Raw genomic sequence first — 17,298 nt, forward strand, 5'->3', positions numbered from 1 at the left:
TAGTTGGGAAAGGGAGATGGCAGCCATGAAATTCCTTCCGTTATCACTCACTACCTTGCCTGCCTCAAGATCTACAGTGCCCAGCCACGACTGCGTTTCTTTCTGCAAGAACTCGGACAGAACTTCCGCGGTGTGTCTGTTGTCGACCAAACACTTCATAGCCAATACAGCCTGCTGACGTTTGCCAGTAGCTGCCCCATAATGGGAGACCGGGTGTGCAACAGTGGCAGCTGCGGATGGAGTAGTTGTGCGACTGCGGTCTGTGGACGAGCTCTCGCTTCTGCAGGAGGACGAGGAGGAGGAGGGGGTGCGAACGGCTACAGCCAACTGTTTCCTAGACCGTGGGCTAGGCAGAACTGTCCCAAACTTGCTGTCCCCTGTGGACCCTGCATCCACAACATTCACCCAGTGTGCCGTGATGGACACGTAACGTCCCTGGCCGTGCCTACTGGTCCATGCATCTGTTGTCAGGTGCACCTTTGTGCTCACAGATTGCCTGAGTGCATGGACGATGCGCTCTTTATCATGCTGGTGGAGGGCTGGGATGGCTTTTTCTGGAAAAAAAGTGTTGACTGGGTAGCTCGTAGCGTGGTACAGCGTAGTCCATCAGGGCTTTGAAAGCTTCGCTTTCAACTAACCGGTAGGGCATCATCTCTAACGAGATTAGTCTAGCTATGTGGGCGTTCAAACCCTGTGTACGCGAATGCGAGGCTAAGTACTTCCTTTTTCTAACCATAGTCTCATGTAGGGTGAGCTGGACTGGAGAGCTGGAGATCGTGGAACTAGCGGGGGTGCCGGTGGACATGGCAGACTGAGAGACGGTGGGAGATGGTATTGTTGCCGCCGGTGCCCTAGATGCAGTGTTTCCTACTACGAAACTGGTGATTCCCTGACCCTGACTGCTTTGGCCTGGCAAAGAAACCTGCACAGATACTGCAGGTGGTGCGGAAAATGGTGGCCCTACACTGCCGGAAGGGATGTTGCGTTGATGACTAGCTTCATTGGCCGAGGGTGCTACAACCTTAAGGGACGTTTGGTAGTTAGTCCAAGCTTGCAAATGCATGGTGGTTAAATGTCTATGCATGCAACTTGTATTGAGACTTTTCAGATTCTGCCCTCTGCTTAAGGTAGTTGAACATTTTTGACAGATGACTTTGCGCTGATCAATTGGATGTTGTTTAAAAAAATGCCAGACTGCACTCTTTCTAGCATCGGATACCTTTTCAGGCATTGCAGACTGAGCTTTAACCGGATGGCCACGCTGTCCTCCAACAGGTTTTGGCTTTGCCACGTGTTTTGGGCAAGATACGGGCCCGGCAGATGGAACCTGTTGCGATGTTGATGCCTGCTGCGGCCCCTCCTCCTCCGCTTCAGAACTGCTGCCGCCTGCACCCTGTTCCCCCAATGGCTGCCAATCGGGGTCAAGAACTGGGTCATCTCTTACCTCTTCTTGTAGCTCGCGTTCGTGATGGGGCAACATAGTCTCATCAGGGTCTGATTCTTGATCATTACCCTGCGAGGGCAATGTTGTGGTCTGAGTCAAAGGACCAGCATAGTAGTCTGGCTGTGGCTGTGCATCAGTGCACTCCATGTCAGATTCAACTTGTAATGGGCATGGACTGTTAACTGCTTCACTTTCTAAGCCAGGGACGGTATGTGTAAAGAGCTCCATGGAGTAACCCGTTGTGTCGCCTGCTGCATTCTTCTCTGTTGTTGTTTTTGCTGAAGAGGACAAGGAAGCGACTTGTCCCTGACCGTGAACATCCACTAACGACGCGCTGCTTTTACATTTACCAGTTTCATGAGAGGAGCCAAAAGAGCTAGAGGCTGAGTCAGCAAGATAAGCCAAAACTTGCTCTTGCTGCTCCGGCTTTAAAAGCGGTTTTCCTACTCCCAGAAAAGGGAGCGTTCGAGGCCTTGTGTAGCCAGACGACGAACCTGGCTCCACAGCTCCAGACTTAGGTGCAATATTTTTTTTCCCACGACCACCTGATGCTCCACCACTACCACTACCCTCATTACCAGCTGACAATGAACGCCCCCGGCCACGACCTCTTCCACCAGACTTCCTCATTGTTTTAAAAACGTAACCAAACTAACGGTATTTGTTGCTGTCACACAACTTACACGGTGAGCTATAACTTCAGTATGATTTAGCTACCCCTTTACTGGTGAGTGAGACCACAACGAAAATCAGGCACAATGTTACACACTCTGTTTTTGGTGGCAACAAATGAGAGAGATGCCACACACGCAGGACTGTCACTGAAGCACAAATGTAAATATTAATCTCCCACTGATTTGTTTTTTTTTGTTTTTTTTTCAGGGAGACTTTAGAAAAAAAAATAATAGAATAAAATGATTTTTTAAGGAAGAATTTAGAAACCAAATAAAATAAAATGATTTCTTCAGGGAGAATTTAGAAAACAAATAAAACAAAAAATAGGCTTTCTATGGCCCACTGAGTGAAAGATGACGCACACAGGAGTCAGAAGTGGCACACAAGCCCAGAGGCCAATATTGTTCTCCCAATGATTGATGTAGTGATTTTTTCAGGTAGATTTTGGAACCCAAATCAAGCAAAAAAAGTAATAGGCTTTCTATGGCCCACAATTGGAGAGAGAGAGAGAGATGGCACACACAGGAGTCAAGACTGGCACACAAGCAGAAAGGGCAATATTAATCTCCCACTGATTTTTTTTTTTTTTTTCTCAGGGAGACTTTAGAAAAAAAAAATAATAAAGAAAAATGATTTTTTCAGGAAGAATTTAGAAACCAAATAAAATAAAATGATTTTTTCAGGGAGAATTTAGAAAACAAATAAAACAAAAAATAGGCTTTCTATGGCCCACTGAGTGAGAGATGACGCACACAGGAGTCAGGAGTGGCACACAAGCCCTGAGGCCAATATTTTTCTCCCACTGATTGATGTAGTGATTTTTTCAGGTAGATTTTAGAACCCAAATCAAGCAAAAAAATAAATAGGCTTTCTATGGCCCACTGAGTGAGAGATGGCACAGACAGGGATGGCACTCTAGCAGAAATGCCAATCTTAATCTCCCACAAAAACAAAAAAAAAGGAACTGTCCTTCAATTACTATCTCCCTGCAGTAATCTCAGCCAGGTATGGCAGGCAGCAATAAGGAGTGGACTGATGCACAAATTAAATAAAAAGTGTGGACAAACAAACAAGATAGCTGTGCAGAAAGGAAGGAACAAGAGGATTTGTGCTTTGAAAAAAGCAGTTGGATTGCACAGCGGCGTACACACAGCAATGCAGCTATCAGGGAGCCTTCTAGGGCAGCCCAATGAGCTACAGCGCTGAGGAAAAAAAAAAAAATGTAGCTTCCACTGTCCCTGCACACCGAAGGTGGTGTTGGACAGTGGAAATCGCTACAGCACAAGCGGTTTGGTGGTTAATGGACCCTGCCTAACGCTATCCCTGCTTCTGACGAAGCGGCAGCAACCTCTCCCTAAGCTCAGATCAGCAGCAGTAACATGGCGGTCGGTGGGAACGCCTCTTTATATCCCCTGTGACGCCGCAGACAGCAAGCCAATCACTGCAATGCCCTTCTCTAAGATGGTGGGGACCAGGACCTATGTCATCACGCTGCCCACACTCTGCGTCCACCTTCATTGGCTGAGAAATGGCGCTTTTCGCGTCATTGAAACGCGACTTTGGCGCGAAAGTCGCGTACCGCATGGCCGACCCCGCACAGGGGTCGGATCTGGTTTCATGAAACTCGACTTTGCCAAAAGTCGGCGACTTTTGAAAATGAACGACCCGTTTCGCTCAACCCTAGTCTTGACAGATCACAAGAGTTTGACTAATCTTGAGTCTGCCAAACGGTTGAATCCGAGACAGGCTCGATGGTCGTTATTTTTCTCCCGTTTTGATTTTGTGGTTTCGTACCTTCCGGGCTCTAAGAATGTGAAGGCTGATGCCCTGTCAAGGAGTTTTGTGCCTGACTCTCCGGGTGTTCCTGAGCCGGTGGGTATTCTCAAAGAGGGGGTAATTTTGTCTGCCATCTCCCCTGATTTGCGGCGGGTGCTGCAAAAATTTCAGGCTGATAGACCTGACCGTTGCCCAGCGGAGAAACTGTTTATCCCTGATAGATGGACTAGTAGAGTTATCTCTGAGATTCATTGTTCTGTGTTGGCTGGGCATCCTGGAATCTTTGGTACCAGAGATTTGGTGGCTAGATCCTTCTGGTGGCCGTCTTTGTCACGGGATGTGCGTTCTTTTGTGCAGTCCTGTGGGACTTGTGCTCGGGCTAAGCCCTGCTGTTCTCGTGCCAGTGGGTTGCTTTTGCCCTTGCGGGTCCCGAAGAGGCCCTGGACGCATATTTCTATGGATTTTATTTCGGATCTCCCCGTCTCTCAAAAGATGTCGGTCATTTGGGTGGTTTGTGATCGCTTTTTTAAGATGGTCCATTTGGTACCTTTGTCTAAATTGCCTTCCTCCTCTGATTTGGTGCCATTATTTTTCCAGCATGTGGTTCGTTTACATGGTATCCCGGAGAACATCGTTTCTGACAGAGGTTCCCAGTTTGTTTCAAGGTTTTGGCGATCCTATTGTGCTAGGATGGGCATTGATTTGTCTTTTTCCTCGACTTTCCATCCTCAGACAAATGGCCAAACCGAACGAACTAATCAAACTTTGGAAACTAGAGTTGAGCGACCTTGACCTTTTTAGAGTCGAGCCGGGTTTCGTGAAACCCGACTATCTCAAAAGTCGGGTCGAGTGAAATCGGCCGATTATGACGTAAAGTCGGGATCGACCGAAACACGAAACCCAATGCAAGTCAATGGGGCAGCATAGTCGGCAGTGAGTGGGGGCCAGGAAAACACCTAGAGTGCCCATTTTAATGTCAAAACCATCCATTCTTCTTAATGAAGCTTGTCAAGCGTAATTTACCTTATAATAATTGGAAGGCATTTGAAATTGGGGGTCATTTGGCTAAAGTTGTGGTGGGTAGGGCTGGTTCAAGTAATTAGTGGGCCCAGGAAATCTGGACCACGTCACGGCAGTGGAGCAGGGAGAGGTAAGTATTTCAACTTTGCAAGTGCTGTGAACCTGAGCAAGCAGGGGGGCCCACTCGTTGGCATTGGCACTGGCACAGGGCCCCTCAAAGTACAGCGGTGTGTTTGCATGGCGGGGGCGCCTCCCACCGGCAGCAACACTTTTGCGTACTATGAGAGGCCCTGTGCCAGTGACGTCGCCAACTAGTATTCCTCCCCCCACCTGATGAAGGAACCTGCACTTTCATCTGCACCTTCCTCTTTGTCCCCGTGTAAGGTGGTATGGTATGCGGGAAGAGCAACCTGACTTTCAGCAGGGTCACAATGTTGTTGTGTAGCGTGCACGGGGAATGTTGCGTTATGGGTCAATGTACCAGCAGACTCATCTATCACTGGCTGGGCAATGGGCAGGATGAGGAGGAAACACAGATATAGGCCCAAAGAATAAAGTTGGCCAAATGCAGTTCAAAATTGGTAACACAGGAATAACCAGGGGGCATTGCAGTGGAGAACAACTGGAATGAGAGGCTGACACAGAGAGTAGGCCCAAATCAGTAAGTAGTCGAAATGCAGTTCAAAATTGGCAACCGTAGTAAACAGGCGGCACAGCTTTGTTCAGTGGAGGAGAACAGCAAGGAGTGGCAGACACCGATAGTAGGCCCCAACCCAACTAGTAGGCCAAATGCAGTCTAATATTAACAACTACTTAACGAGCGCCTGAAAACGGAATTTCAGGACAGGAAACCAGAAGAACAGCAAGGAGCGGCAGACACTGTTAGTAGGCCCCAAACCAACTAGTACGCCAAATGCAGTTGTTCCATTTAACCACTATTTAACAAGAGCCTGAAGATAGAAGCTCAGGAAAGACAACCTGGAGAACACCCTGGAGTGGAACACACCATCTCTCTCTACCCCATACCCATTTTGTAGGCCTAATGCAGTGTAGTTTTCTACAACTACTAAACGAGAGTCGGAAGACCGAAGCAATGGCAAGGAAACCTGGGGAACACCTTGGAGTGTAACACACCATCTCTCTCCACCCGATACCCATTTTGTAGGCCTAATGCAGTGTAGTTTTCTACAACTACTAAACGAGAGTCGGAAGACCGAAGCAATGGCAAGGAAACCTGGGGAACACCTTGGAGTGTAACACACCATCTCTCTCCACCCGATACCCATTTTGTAGGCCTAATGCAGTGTAGTTTTCTACAACTACTAAACGAGAGTCGGAAGACCGAAGCAATGGCAAGGAAACCTGGGGAACACCTTGGAGTGTAACACACCATCTCTCTCCACCCGATACCCATTTTGTAGGCTTAATGCAGTGTAGTTTTCTACAACTACTAAACGAGAGTCGGAAGACTGAAGCAATGGCAAGGAAACCTGGGGAACACCTTGGAGTGTAACACACCATCTCTCTCCACCCCATACCCAATTTGTAGGCCTAATGCAGTGTAGTTTTCTACAACTACTAAACGAGAGTCGGAAGACCGAAGCAATGGCAAGGAAACCTGGGGAACACCTTGGAGTGTAACACACCATCTCTCTCCACCCCATACCCAATTTGTAGGCCTAATGCAGCCTACTTTCCGACAACTACTAAACGAGAGCATGAAGATCGAAGCTCAGGAAAGGCAACCTGGGGAACACCTTGGAGTGTAACACACCCTCTCTCTACACCACGGAAGGGCTGATTCTTAGGAGGGAAGGCTGTTGGAAAGAAGCAGGGCGCGTCCGAGGGTGATTATATTCTTATTAGGTATATACTCACCCTTGGACGCGCCCTGCTTCTTTATTTGTAATGAATGTTTATTTGCAATGTGGTTTTGACTTACTCTATTTTTTTGGTAAATAATGATTTTATTATTTTCATTGTTTTGCATCTTCTTGGCAATAATATAAAGAAGACGCGACAGGACAACACTCGGTGGATGCCATATCTGTGTTTTCAATTTAAAAAACCTTTCAGTTAACTACTTGCAGGAGAAAGTAATTGTAGCTGGTGGCCATTTTTAGTACTGTACCAGATTTTTGATGTATGTGTTTGTTTTTAATGTTAAAATGTCTGCATTTGATATCTCTCCAGTATTTTCTTTTTTATAAGCAAAATACTTATTTTTATATTTTCTGATGTTGGTTCAAGGGGTACACGGGCAGCAGTAGACAGGTCAGTGGAGGCCTAGTGGAAGGAGGGACCGCAGACAGGCATTGAAGGCCTAACATAATAAATTGGGCTGGCTGTAGGCAATTTAAAATTGGTTCCAGGGGAACACGGGCAGCAGTGGCCTGGTCAGTGTAGTAGTAGTGGAAAGAACGGGCCGCAGACAGGCTTCGAAGGCCTAACATAACAAAAATTGGGATGTAGGCAATTTACAATTGGTTCCAGGGGAACACGGACAGCAGTAGACAGGTCAGTGGAGGCCTAGTGGAAGGAGGGACCGCAGACAGGCTTCGAAGCCCTAACATAATAAATTGGGCTGGCTGTAGGCAATTTAAAATTGGTTCCAGGGGAACACGGGCGGCAGTAGACAGGTCAGTGGAGGCCTAGTGGAAGGAGGGACCGCAGACAGGCTTCGAAGCCCTAACATAATAAATTGGGCTGGCTGTAGGCAATTTAAAATTGGTTCCAGGGGAACACGGGCAGCAGTAGACAGGTCAGTGGAGGCCTAGTGGAAGGAGTGACCGCAGACAGGCTTCGAAACCCTAACATAATAAATTGGGCTGGCTGTAGGCAATTTAAAATTGGTTCCAGGGGAACACGGGCAGCAGTAGACAGGTCAGTGGAGGCCTAGTGGAAGGAGGGACCGCAGACAGGCTTCGAAGCCCTAACATAATAAATTGGGCTGGCTGTAGGCAATTTAAAATTGGTTCCAGGGGAACACGGGCAGCAGTAGACAGGTCAGTGGAGGCCTAGTGGAAGGAGGGACCGCAGACAGGCTTCGAAGCCCTAACATAATAAATGGGGCTGGCTGTAGGCAATTTAAAATTGGTTCCAGGGGAACACGGGCAGCAGTAGACAGGTCAGTGGAGGCCTAGTGGAAGGAGGGACCGCAGACAGGCTTCGAAGCCCTAACATAATAAATTGGGCTGGCTGTAGGCAATTTAAAATTGGTTCCAGGGGAACATGGGCAGCAGTAGACAGGTCAGTGGACGCCTAGTGGAAGGAGGGACCGCAGACAGGCTTCGAAGCCCTAACATAATAAATTGGGCTGGCTGTAGGCAATTTAAAATTGGTTCCAGGGGAACACGGGCAGCAGTAGACAGGTCAGTGGAGGCCTAGTGGAAGGAGGGACCGCAGACAGGCTTCGAAGCCCTAACATAATAAATTGGGCTGGCTGTAGGCAATTTAAAATTGGTTCCAGGGGAACACGGGCAGCAGTAGACAGGTCAGTGGAGGCCTAGTGGAAGGAGGGACCGCAGACAGGCTTCGAAGCCCTAACATAATAAATTGGGCTGGCTGTAGGCAATTTAAAATTGGTTCCAGGGGAACACGGGCAGCAGTAGACAGGTCAGTGGAGGCCTAGTGGAAGGAGGGACCGCAGACAGGCTTCGAAGCCCTAACATAATAAATTGGGCTGGCTGTAGGCAATTTAAAATTGGTTCCAGAGGAACACGGGCGGCAGTAGACAGGTCAGTGGAGGCCTAGTGGAAGGAGGGACCGCAGACAGGCTTCGAAGCCCTAACATAATAAATTGGGCTGGCTGTAGGCAATTTAAAATTGGTTCCAGGGGAACACGGGCAGCAGTAGACAGGTCAGTGGAGGCCTAGTGGAAGGAGTGACCGCAGACAGGCTTCGAAACCCTAACATAATAAATTGGGCTGGCTGTAGGCAATTTAAAATTGGTTCCAGGGGAACACGGGCAGCAGTAGACAGGTCAGTGGAGGCCTAGTGGAAGGAGGGACCGCAGACAGGCTTCGAAGCCCTAACATAATAAATTGGGCTGGCTGTAGGCAATTTAAAATTGGTTCCAGGGGAACACGGGCAGCAGTAGACAGGTCAGTGGACGCCTAGTGGAAGGAGGGACCGCAGACAGGCTTCGAAGCCCTAACATAATAAATTGGGCTGGCTGTAGGCAATTTAAAATTGGTTCCAGGGGAACACGGGCAGCAGTAGACAGGTCAGTGGAGGCCTAGTGGAAGGAGGGACCGCAGACAGGCTTCGAAGCCCTAACATAATAAATGGGGCTGGCTGTAGGCAATTTAAAATTGGTTCCAGGGGAACACGGGCAGCAGTAGACAGGTCAGTGGAGGCCTAGTGGAAGGAGGGACCGCAGACAGGCTTCGAAGCCCTAACATAATAAATTGGGCTGGCTGTAGGCAATTTAAAATTGGTTCCAGGGGAACATGGGCAGCAGTAGACAGGTCAGTGGACGCCTAGTGGAAGGAGGGACCGCAGACAGGCTTCGAAGCCCTAACATAATAAATTGGGCTGGCTGTAGGCAATTTAAAATTGGTTCCAGGGGAACACGGGCAGCAGTAGACAGGTCAGTGGAGGCCTAGTGGAAGGAGGGACCGCAGACAGGCTTCGAAGCCCTAACATAATAAATTGGGCTGGCTGTAGGCAATTTAAAATTGGTTCCAGGGGAACACGGGCAGCAGTAGACAGGTCAGTGGAGGCCTAGTGGAAGGAGGGACCGCAGACAGGCTTCGAAGCCCTAACATAATAAATTGGGCTGGCTGTAGGCAATTTAAAATTGGTTCCAGGGGAACACGGGCAGCAGTAGACAGGTCAGTGGAGGCCTAGTGGAAGGAGGGACCGCAGACAGGCTTCGAAGCCCTAACATAATAAATTGGGCTGGCTGTAGGCAATTTAAAATTGGTTCCAGGGGAACACGGGCGGCAGTAGCCAGGTCAGTGTAGTAGTAGTGGAAAGAACGGGCCGCAGACAGGCTTCGAAGGCCTAACATAACAAAAATTGGGCTGTAGGCAATTTAAAATTGGTTCCAGGGGAACACGGGCGGCAGTAGACAGGTCAGTGGAGGCCTAGTGGAAGGAGGGACCGCAGACAGGCTTCGAAGCCCTAACATAATAAATTGGGCTGGCTGTAGGCAATTTAAAATTGGTTCCAGGGGAACACGGGCAGCAGTAGACAGGTCAGTGGAGGCCTAGTGGAAGGAGTGACCGCAGACAGGCTTCGAAGGCCTAACATAAGAAAAATGTCAATACAATGGTATTGACAGTGCCAGTCATTGAAGGATGTCAGCGCATAGACTAAACATTGGTGGAGCTGTGAGAGAAAATTTTGCAAGTCGTAGAGCACTGTTTGACCTGGGGGGGGGACTGTCTTGTGGCCGGCGGTACAGGCCCAGGGCCCCTCATATTACAACGGTGTGTCTGACGTTGGGTGCGCACCACCACCGCCAGACACTTTATTGTACTATGAGGGACCTAGTGGCAGTGCCGTCGACCAAAAGCGGGCACACCCACCTCTTCAGACAAACAGTACTCTCACTGGTGCTGGCGCCAAGTGGCGATACCACGGCCCCGTGTGGGGACTTTGGCCATTTAGGGAGGTGTTAACATGTTGGATGCTGGACAATCAGGTGCTGCAAATTACGAGATTGGAAAAGTCATTCAGAATAGTCCACAGGCAAGACCTTTACATAGGAAAGCTAGGTGTCAGCCGGGCAAGGTGGGGCAAAAGATTTCGAAATCCAGTTGTGGTTCATTTTAATGAAGGTTAGATCATCTACATTTTGGGTAGCCAGACGAGTCCTTTTTTCTGTTAGTATTGAACCTGCAGCACTGAATACTCTTTCTGATAGGACACTAGCTGCCGGGCAAGCAAGCTCCTGCAATGCATATTCTGCCAATTCTGGCCAGGTGTCTAATTTTGATGCCCAGTAATCAAATGGGAATGACGGTTGAGGGAGAACGTCGATAAGGGATGAAAAATAGTTAGTAACCATACTGGACAAATGTTGTCTCCTGTCACTTTGAATTGATGCTGCAGTACCTGTCCTGTCTGCGGTCATAGCAAAATCACTCCACAACCTGGTCAGAAAACCCCTCTGGCCAATGCCACTTCTGATTTCTGCCACTCTAACTCCTCTGGTCTGCTGGCCCCTGCAGCTCGTGTGAGAACGATCACGGGCGCTGTGTGCAGGGAATGCCAGAAGCAAACGGTCAATAAGAATTGATTGTTTGGTTGCTAATATTAGTTCCAAGTTCTCATGTGGCATAATATTTTGCAATTTGCCTTTATAGCGAGGATCAAGGAGGCAGGCCAACCAGTAATCGTCATCGTTCATCATTTTTGTTATGCGTGTGTCCCTTTTGAGGATACGTACGGCATAATCCGCCATGTGGCCCAAAGTTCCAGTTCTCAAATCTGTGGTTGTGCTTGGTTGAGGGGCAGTTTCAGGCAAATCCACGTCACTTGTGTCCCTCCAAAAACCAGAACCCGGCCTTGCCACGCCAACAATTTCCACTGGCCCCGGAAAAGCTTCCTCATTAAAAATATAATCATCCCCATCATCCTCCTCGTCCTCCTCCTCCTGTTCGCCCGCTACCTCGTCCTGTACACTGCCCTGGCCAGACAATGGCTGACTGTCATCAAGGCTTTCCTCTTCCTCAGCTGCAGACGCCTGATCCTTTATGTGCGTCAAACTTTGCATCAGCAGACGCATTAGGGGGATGCTCATGCTTATTATGGCGTTGTCTGCACTAACCAGCCGTGTGCATTCCTCAAAACACTGAAGGACTTGACACATGTCTTGAATCTTCGACCACTGCACACCTGACAACTCCATGTCTGCCATCCTACTGCCTGCCCGTGTATGTGTATCCTCCCACAAAAACATAACAGCCAGCCTGTTCGCACAGTCTCTGAAGCATGTGCAGTGTTGAGTTCCACCTTGTTGCAACGTCTATGATTAGGCGATGCTGGGGAAGGTTCAAAGAACGCTGATAGGTCTGCATACGGCTGGAGTGTACGGGCGAACGGCGGATATGTGAGCAAAGTCCACACACTTTGAGGAGCAGGTCGGATAACCCCGGATAACTTTTCAGGAAGCACTGCACCACCAGGTTTAAGGTGTGAGCCAGGCAAGGAATGTGTTTCAGTTGGGAAAGGGAGATGGCAGCCATGAAATTCCTTCCGTTATCACTCACTACCTTGCCTGCCTCAAGATCTACAGTGCCCAGCCACGACTGCGTTTCTTTCTGCAAGAACTCGGACAGAACTTCAGCGGTGTGTCTGTTGTCGCCCAAACACTTCATAGCCAATACAGCCTGCTAACGTTTGCCAGTAGCTGCCCCATAATGGGAGACCTGGTGTGCAACAGTGGCAGCTGCGGATGGAGTGGTTGTGCGACTGCGGTCTGTGGACGAGGTCTCGCTTCTGCAGGAGGACGAGGAGGAGGAGGAGGGGGTGCGAACGGCTACAGCCAACTGTTTCCTAGACCATGGGCTAGGCAGAACTGTCCCAAACTTGCTGTCCCCTGTGGACCCTGCATCCACCACATTTACCCAGTGTGCCGTGATGGACACGTAACGTCCCTGGCCATGCCTACTGGTCCATGCATCTGTTGTCAGGTGCACCTTTGTGCTCACAGATTGCCTGAGTGCATGGACGATGCGCTCTTTAACATGCTGGTGGAGGGCTGGGATGGCTTTTCTGGAAAAAAAGTGTCGACTGGGTAGCTCGTAGCGTGGTACAGCGTAGTCCATCAGGGCTTTGAAAGCTTTGCTTTCAACTAACCGGTAGGGCATCATCTCTAATGAGATTAGTCTAGCTATGTGGGCGTTCAAACCCTGTGTACGCGGATGCGAGGCTAAGTACTTCCTTTTTCTAACCATAGTCTCATGTAGGGTGAGCTGGACTGGAGAGCTGGAGATCGTGGAACTAGCGGGGGTGCCGGTGGACATGGCAGACTGAGAGACGGTGGGAGATGGTATTGTTGCCGCCGGTGCCCTAGATGCAGTGTTTCCTACTACGAAACTGGTGATTCCCTGACCCTGACTGCTTTGGCCTGGCAAAGAAACCTGCACAGATACTGCAGGTGGTGCAGAAAATGGTGGCCCTACACTGCCGGAAGGGATGTTGCGTTGATGACTAGCTTCATTGGCCGAGGGTGCTACAACCTTAAGGGACGTTTGGTAGTTAGTCCAAGCTTGCAAATGCATGGTGGTTAAATGTCTATGCATGCAACTTGTATTGAGACTTTTCAGATTCTGCCCTCTGCTTAAGGTAGTTGAACATTTTTGACAGATGACTTTGCGCTGATCAATTGGATGTTGTTTAAAAAAATGCCAGACTGCACTCTTTCTAGCATCGGATACCTTTTCAGGCATTGCAGACTGAGCTTTAACCGGATGGCCACGCTGTCCTCCAACAGGTTTTGACTTTGCCACGCGTTTTGGGCAAGATACGGGCCCGGCAGATGGAACCTGTTGCGATGTTGATGCCTGCTGCGGCCCCTCCTCCTCCGCTTCAGAACTGCTGCCGCCTGCACCCTGTTCCCCCAATGGCTGCCAATCGGGGTCAAGAACTGGGTTATCTATTACCTCTTCTTGTAGCTCGTGTGCAACTTCGTCTGTGTCACCGTGTCGGTCGGTGGTATAGCGTTCGTGATGGGGCAACATAGTCTCATCAGGATCTGATTCTTGATCAGCACCCTGCGAGGGCAATGTTGTGGTCTGAGTCAAAGGACCAGCATAGTAGTCTGGCTGTGGCTGTGCATCAGTGCACTCCATGTCAGATTCAAATTGTAATGGGCATGGACTGTTAACTGCTTCACTTTCTAAGCCAGGGACGGTATGTGTAAAGAGCTCCATGGAGTAACCCGTTGTGTCGCCTGCTGCATTCTTCTCTGTTGTTGTTTTTGCTGAAGAGGACAAGGAAGCGACTTGTCCCTGACCGTGAACATCCACTAACGACGCGCTGCTTTTACTTTTACCAGTTTCACGAGAGGAGGCAAAAGAGCTAGAGGCTGAGTCAGCAAGATAAGCCAAAACTTGCTCTTGCTGCTCCGGCTTTAAAAGCGGTTTTCCTACTCCCAGAAAAGGGAGCGTTCGAGGCCTTGTGTAGCCAGACGACGAACCTGGCTCCACAGCTCCAGACTTAGGTGCAATATTTTTTTTCCCACGACCACCTGATGCTCCACCACTACCACTACCCTCATTACCAGCTGACAATGAACGCCCCCGGCCACGACCTCTTCCACCAGACTTCCTCATTGTTTTAAAAACGTTACCAAACTAACGGTATTTGTTGCTGTCACACAACTTACACGGTGAGCTATGACTTCAGTATGATTTAGCTACCCCTTTACAGGTGGTTGAGACCACTACGAAAATTAGGCACAATGTTACACACTCTGTTGTTGGTGGCAACAAATGAGAGAGATGCCACACACGCAGGACTGTCACTGAAGCGCAAATGTAAATATTAATCTCCCACTGATTTGTTTTGTTTTTTTTAAAAGGGAGACTTTAGAAAAAAAAAATAATAAAAAAAAATGATTTTTTAAGGAAGAATTTATAAACCAAATAAAATGAAATGATTGTTTCAGGGAGAATTTAGAAAACAAATAAAAAAAAAATAGGCTTTCTATGGCCCACTGAGTGAGAGAGGACGCACACAGGAGTCAGGAGTGGCACACAAGCCCAGAGGCCAATATTTATCTCCCACTGATTGATTTAGTGATTTTTTTTAAGGTAGATTTTGGAACCCAAATCAAGCAAAAAAATAAATAGGCTTTCTATGGCCCACAATTGGAGAGAGAGAGAGAGATGGCACACCCAGGAGTCAAGACTGGCACACAAGCAGAAAGGGCAATATTAATCTCCCACTGATTTGATTTTTTTTTTTTTTTCAGGGAGACTTTAGAAAAAAAAATACAAAAAAAATGAATTTTTCAGGAAGAATTTAGAAACAAAATAAAATAAAATGATTGTTTCAGGGAGAATTTAGAAAACAAATAAAAAAAAATAGGCTTTGTAGGGCCCACTGAGTGAGAGAGGACGCACACAGGAGTCAGGAGTGGCACACAAGCCCAGAGGCCAATATTTATCTCCCACTGATTGATTTAGTGATTTTTTCAGGTAGATTTTGGAACCCAAATCAAGCAAAAAAATTAATAGGCTTTCTATGGCCCACAATTGGAGAGAGAGAGAGATGTCACACCCAGGAGTCAAGACTGGCACACAAGCAGAAAGGGCAATATTAATCTCCCACTGATTTGATTTTTTTTTTTTTTTCAGGGAGACTTTAGAAAAAAAAATACAAAAAAAATGATTTTTTCAGGAATAATTTAGAAACCAAATAAAATAAAATGATTTTTTCAGGGAGAATTTAGAAAACAAATAAAACAAAAAATAGGCTTTGTAGGGCCCACTGAGTGAGAGATGACGCACACAGGAGTCAGGAGTGGCACACAAGCCCAGAGGCCAATATTTATCTCCCACTGATTGATTTATTGATTTTTTCAGGTAGAATTTAGAACCCAAATCAACCCAAAAAATAAATAGGCTTTCTATGGCCCACTATTTGTGAGAGAAATGGCACACTCAGGACTGGCACACAAGCCCAGAGGCCAATATTAATCTCCCACTTTTTTTTTTTTTTCCAGGGAAAATTTATAAACCCAATAAAAAAAATAATAAATAGGCTTTCTATGGCCCACTATCTGAGAGAGAGAGATGGCACGCTTAGGACTGGCACACAAGCCCAAAGGCCAATATTAATCTCCCACTGATTGATTTATTGATTTTTTCAGGTAGAATTTAGAACCCAAATCAAGCAACAAAATTAATAGGCTTTCTATGGCCCACTGAGTGAGAGATGGCACACACAGGAGTCAGGAGTGGCACACAAGCCCTGAGGCCAATATTTTTCTCCCACTGATTGATGTTGTGATTTTTTCAGGTAGATTTTGGAACCCAAATCAAGCAAAAAAATAAATAGGCTTTCTATGGCCCACTGAGTGAGAGATGACACAGACAGGGATGGCACTCTAGCAGAAATGTCAATCTTAATCTCCCACAAAAAAAAAAAAAAAAGGAACTGTCCTTCAATTACTATCTCCCTGCAGTAATCTCAGCCAGGTATGGCAGGCAGCAATAAGGAGTGGACTGATGCACAAATAAAAGATAAAGTGTGGACAAACAAACAAGATAGCTGTGCAGAAAGGAAGGAACAAGAGGATTTGTGCTTTGAAAAAAGCAGTTGGTTTGCACAGCGGCGTACACACAGCAATGCAGCTATCAGGGAGCCTTCTAGGGCAGCCCAATGAGCTACAGCGCTGAGGAAAAAAAAAAATGTAGCTTCCACTGTCCCTGCACACCGAAGGTGGTGTTGGGCTGTGGAAATCGCTACAGCACAAGCGGTTTGGGGGTTAATGGACCCTGCCTAACGCTATCCCTGCTTCTGACGAAGCGGCAGCAACCTCTCCCTAGGCTCAGATCAGCAGCAGTAACATGGCGGTCGGCGGGAACTCCCCTTTATAGCCCCTGTGACGCCGCAGACAGCAAGCCAATCACTGCAATGCCCTTCTCTAAGATGGTGGGGACCAGGACCTATGTCATCACGCTGCCCACACTCTGCGTTTACCTTCATTGGCTGAGAAATGGCGCTTTTCGCGTCATTGAAACGCGACTTTGGCGCGAAAGTCGCGTACCGCATGGCCGACCCCGCACAGTGGTCGGATCGGGTTTCATGAAACCCGACTTTGCTAAAAGTCGGCGACTTTTGAAAATGAACGACCCGTTTCGCTCAACCCTATTGGAAACATATCTGAGATGCTTTGTTTCTGCTGATCAGGATGATTGGGTGTCCTTTTTGCCGTTGGCTGAGTTCGCCCTTAATAATCGGGCCAGCTCGGCTACTTTGGTTTCGCCGTTTTTCTGCAATTCTGGTTTCCATCCTCATTTCTCTTCAGGGCAGGTTGAGTCTTCGGACTGTCCTGGTGTAGATACTGTGGTGGATAGGTTGCAGCAGATTTGGACTCATATGGTGGACAATTTGACATTGTCCCAGGAGAAGGCTCAACGTTTCGCTAACTGCCGGCGCTGTGTGGGTCCCCGACTTCGTGTTAGGGATTTGGTTTGGTTGTCGTCTCGTTATGTTCTTATGAAGGTTTCCTCTCCTAAGTTTAAGCCTCGTTTCATTGGTCCGTATAAGATTTCTGAGGTTATCAATCCTGTGTCATTTCGTTTGGCCCTTCCTGCTTCTTTTGCCATCCATAATGTGTTCCATAGGTCGTTATTGCGGAGATACGTGGCGCCTGTGGTTCCATCCGTTGATCCTCCTGCCCCGGTGTTAGTTGAGGGGGA

The sequence above is a fragment of the Ranitomeya imitator genome, chromosome 5, assembly GCF_032444005.1.
Source record: "Ranitomeya imitator isolate aRanImi1 chromosome 5, aRanImi1.pri, whole genome shotgun sequence".
Lineage (NCBI taxonomy): Eukaryota > Metazoa > Chordata > Amphibia > Anura > Dendrobatidae > Ranitomeya > Ranitomeya imitator.